Source organism: Miniopterus schreibersii (genome assembly GCF_964146895.1).
Source record: "Miniopterus schreibersii genome assembly, chromosome: 1".
Taxonomy (NCBI): Eukaryota; Metazoa; Chordata; class Mammalia; order Chiroptera; family Miniopteridae; genus Miniopterus; species Miniopterus schreibersii.
The window spans coordinates 105,166,657-105,171,951 of NC_138101.1; positions in this window are offsets into that span (position 1 = coordinate 105,166,657).

Below are 5,295 nucleotides of genomic sequence, written 5' to 3' on the forward strand. Positions count from 1 at the left end.
AAGATGCCCCAATTTAGACCTGAGTTTCTCTTGTCAGAGTGAAACTGAAGATCTGTGGATTCGGGTCTAGTCCTGGAGAGGATGAGATTTTGATAGGAGAGGAGCTGAGGCTGGAGCCTTGCCTGAGCTAGCTCCCCACTGCCCAGACAATGGGCATTGAGGGGAACAAAATCTTGAGCATCGCCTCATCTGGGTAGGCAGGAGCTCCTGCGATCAATATGAACACTGGAAAGAAAAGTAGATCATGACAGTTACCCTTTCTATTCTATATTCTAAATTTCCTATCACTGACATATTTCATTTGTAATCTAAAATGCAAAGCTATAAAAAATTGTAGGGAAGAGACTGCTAATATTTTGTCTCCACTCCTCTTTCATCACACTGTGATCCCTTCCTCTTCCGGCCCCAAAGTGGGCAAACTAAACTCCTAGAGGATTCCTAGAGGTGGGGGTCACTTACACCAAAGTACAGGAAAGAACCTTACTTTGTTTGTCCTATGGCATACAATAGGAGCTTAATCCATACAGATGATCCTCATCTCATCTCACTCAGAAATGCCTGAAGAAAATCCTAGTGTCAGACTCAGGGCCTCAGAAGTTCACTGGAGCAGTATCCTGGGGAGGCATCCCTGTCCCCAGCACATGGCAGGCATGGCTGTTAGCAAATGTCTGTCAGCACATGTCTGTCAGCACTGACCCTGAGGGCCACGCTCCTTTTATCACCCACCTCTACCCTCACCCAGACCACCTGCTTCCCCCACCAGAGGGAAAGAAACAAATGGCGTGTGTCTCACAGAAAGTGGAGAGCAAGCCACCTCACAAAGGTGACACCTGGAAAGTCACAGATGGACAGGGACAGACAGACGAACAGAGACCGAGGAAGATAGAAATGTCTCTCAAAGGTCACAAAGAGGCAGCACAATGTCTTTGCTTCCACTCGGGACTCTCACTCTATTCCTTCTGCTCACTTGAATCACCCTCACTAGCCTTTGGGGACCACACAGGTTTGCTTCTCTCTGTAGCTCCTGCAGCCAGCCAGGTGCCCAGGGATACGCTGACAAAGTGAGTGGACAGGTTAAGGGATAATTGGGAGAAACATCAGCAGATGGGAAGTGGAAGAATAGAGACTGCGAGACCCAGAAGCAGAGGGAGACAGAGAAAATGAATGAATGAATATACTTAAAACAGAAACAAAAGATCTAGAGACCCAGAAACTTAGTTACAGAGGCAGGAAAACAAAAACAGAGAGAGGGGTGGGGAGAGAATGAAGAGAAGAGCCTTCCCTTAGAACCAGAGGGTTCCTGCCTCTGTTTCCCTGCTAGTTCTCCAGGGTTATCCTGGTGGTAGCCTAAGGGCCGGAGCATCCTGCTTGGTCCTGCCAGCACACTCCTTTGGGCAGGAGACTGTTACCTCCTTCTCCCCACTGCATACTGGCTGAGGTCTACCCTCCTACTTTGACATAAGGGGCTCTCCCACTCAGGAGACCCCAGCCAACAGCTTTGGCCAAATGCCTCCACTGAGGAAGGGCCCAGGATGAGTGAGATTCCCTCTCCTCATCTTGTAATAATGACCCTCCCCTGCCTCTACCAGTCCCCAGAAGCTGGGGGGGGGGGGATGGGAAGAGGAATGTACCATTGAGTCCCCAACGCCATGGCTGCCTGTTGGGAGGGGGAGAGTTAGGAAGGGGAGAAGCTGACTGGGCTAGAGGCTGAGGGGCCCAAGGGGGCTTCCTGCCTCCACAGAGCCTTGCCTTGATGCCCAGACTGTTATATTAGTACCAGTATTTCCAATTTCCCAAGAATTATGGGGGAGGGGCCCAGAAGGGCCCTTCCTGGGAGGAAAAACTGAGTGGGAGGTGGCCAGAGCCACCAAATTCCCGTGAGTCCTAGAGAATCGTGGGTTCCTTCCCTTCTCGTTCACCCCATCTGTCTCTGACCGCACCTCCCCCACTTCCTGGCTTCTCCTAAGTTCCAACCCTAAAGAAAGACATTTCCAAGCCATGGGGCCCCAACCCCCTCTACGGCCCCTCCAGTCTGCCTGGGCTCCAGGGAGACAGAAGCCCCCCTGCCTCCTCCACCATTGCGCCAGATGTGGCTGCAGGGGAGGGGTGGGCACAGGGCCCAGCTGGCAGTGGTCACTTGGTGGTCCTTTTGCTGCCGAGTCAGCAGATTCTGTTCCAGCTGCCAGGCCTTCTCACTCAGCACTTCCTCCAGCCCACTTTCCAGAGTGGCTGGGGCTTCCAGTCCCAATTCAGCACAAAAGCTATCCACGACCTTTCCTGGGCTTCCCACCCAGATGCCAGGGCCTGGGCTCAGCAGTCAGTGATCATGGGAGGAGGAAGATGCCCAGCCCTGCCCAGTGTAAGAGACATAGGGCAGGGGCACCAGAGCCTGCCTCACCCCTTCCCAAGCACAGAAGCATTCTGACCCACAGTGGGTCTCCTTGTCCTTTGCAAAGCAGTGAGGCATGCCATGGGCTCCTATCCCTTCTCTGCTCCCCAAAGTCTCTGCTGATCAGGCCTAATGCCTCCTTGCTCCCCACAGATTTTCCATCACAGGGGCAAGAGACACTGGCCACTCCATGGGAACCCCAGCAACAACAGAGCAGCCCAGTCCAGAATTAAAAACACAGCAGGTGCTTAAAAGTCATGCACACTCAACAAGCTCTTTCAGCCCCGTATCACTGTCCCTCCAAGGTCCCTTGGGACTGATTCCTAATTCCAGGAACTGACAACAAGCCTTAACCCCATGGCTGGGTCTTAAAAATGTGGGTATGAATCTTGGCCTGTAGGGACAAGGCCTCCAGACAGCTCAGGCCCAGCCCAGCCTGGGGGCTTGAAGCCCTCATTTGACCCAAGCTCTGTACCCTATACAGCCTACCCAGGTCTCTCTCGGTTCCCCACTCTGCAAGCCTCAGTGAAACGATGCCAGGACATCTCCAGCCACTGAAGCAAGGTGTTGCCCTTTGTGAAGAGGTGGAATTACAAAGGCTCCCCTGAGCTCATAGAGCTGCTGAGCTGCCACACCACCCCTACAGTGGGAGACCCAGCCTGAATGAAGAAGGAAGTCAGAGGGAGGGAATGGAGAGGAGGCAAGAGGACAGTCCTCAAGGGAGGTGCCTGCCTTGCACAAGGTTCACACTGGGCAAGGCAGAGTGCTGAAGACAGGTAAAAACAGGAAAGAGACAGGGAAAATTGGGGGGGGGGCTTGAGAAATGATCCCCTCCCTTCTCTCACAGTCCAAGGGAAAGAGAGAAAATAGTGGCCATATGCCTGGTACTATGCTGGGTACTTTTCATAATCTTCTCGTTTATTCTCCCAGATAAACCATAAAAATGGTATTACCCTCAGGCTATAAATGAAGATTCTGAAGCTCTGACAGCTTAATTGGTTTCCCAGGGCAGAGGCCTGGCCAAGCCAGGACCCCAGCTCCATTATACTGGGGACCCCAGGTCTCCAGGCTTGGCAGGGGCCTGGCAGAGCTGCAGCCCTGGCCCTGGGAGCCTGTGCAGAGGCCCAAGCTGTGTTCAGAGCAGTTTATTCAAACAGAGCCTAACAGGAAATTTGGCTTCTCTGACTCACTCTGATTTGACCTTATTAAGAAAAAACAAAGAGGCGCAGGAGCCAGCATAGGATAGGGTTTCATGCCAAGAGCTGGCTCAGAGTTAGAGGCCTGCAGAGCACAATGGCCCATGCCCTGATCTCCCCACTGCTGGAAAGCTTGAGGCAGCCCCTGCCTCCTGCCTGACTTGCAAAGAGGGGTTCTGCCTTCTCCACTCTAGGCCTGTGAGGCTTCCCTATCTATGTGCTCCCTCCATTCTTCCTCTTCCCTTCCCCGCCTGCCTGGGGGTACCCTGAGGCCTGTTTCCACTTCACCTCCTCCTCTCCTGGCGTTGCTGCCCATCTGGCTGGCAGGAGGGCCCTATAGGACCCCAGGGATTCCAAGCAGCTGAGGCCAGCACTGCAGGGGGCAGGCAGGAGGGAGGGAAGGCTTAACCCTCCAGGTCCCGGTGATCCACTGTGAGATGGTTTTGCCTTTGGCTTGATGTCCTGAGCCAAACCAGTTGCTCCTTGCAGGAGTCCTGTCTGGAGTCTAAAACCAAACTCCACACTACGAAGCTGAGGGACCAGTACTGACTGGTTGCTGGCTAGGCTAAAGGATTTAAAGGATAGACAGATACCCCGAGTCACCTGAACCAGGCCTCATCCTAAAGTATAGTGTGATAGGTAAACAAGTGCTGGCTGGGGGACAAAGGTTCAGGATTCCTAAGGAATGTCCATTCTGGCTGTATCCTCCAACGGTGGACCCCAGGAGTTCCCAAAGTAGAAGGACAATCTGCAGGGGCCAGGTTAAAGGCAGGGTCTTCCTACCTGGTTTATAAGCACCAGAGTGGGATTTCTACTCTCCAGTTCCCAGGAGCAAGGTTGGAAGGCAGAAGGCAGCCCAGAGGAGACATTCAGAATGTGATTTCTTGGACACCAAAATGTTCAAACAGGACTAGGCCCATTCTCCTGAATTGTCCATTCTGCTGTTGTATGTTATAGCATACAATGCTCTGAATGATCCCCATCCCATATCAGACAGCCCTGGGTTTCATTTTATGCACTCGGGATATTTCTAGGCTATTTAACTCAAGAGATACAGAACAGAAACCACATATAATGTGTAGGAAGTTGATCTCTCTTATGATTTCACAAGTTCTATTCAAAACAGGGGCATATGTCCTTTCTATAGACCAGGAGGGTAAGAGAGAAAAAAGCTGAAGCTCCAGCCCCTTTGTATTCAGGCCCAAGGAATTGAGGTGTATGTGGGGTCCAGCATTAGAGGGTGGTTCAGCTAGGGATTAGCATCTCCCCAAGAAGGCCCATCAACAAGGAGGGTGTATCTTAGCTTTGGGGAATGGGAGCCCAGGGATCCTGGTGAGAAGCTGGAGTGGACAGGAGTCAGGGGCTCATTCAAGCCCACACAAGAAGCAGTAAGTATGGTGGAGACCAGGGAGTCTGGGTCCAAAGCAGAGAGAAATGGCCAGGGTGCTGCTGACCCCTCCAGCCCTGTTCTGCTTGCCTGGGCGCCCCTTGCCAGGCCTGAGTCCCCATAGGCCCCCTCCTACTCCAGGCTTCATTCCCTTTCTCAGAGGCAGGTCTGTGGCTTGGCTGGGAGATCCAGGAACTGAGGGAGCACAGCAGCTGTGGGACAAGCCACATAGCTAAAACCCGGCGGGCCATAGGGCCCTGCGGAGGAGACCCCAGCAGGCGGACTAGGCTGTCCAAAACCTCCTAACACTCCCAGCCTGTTGC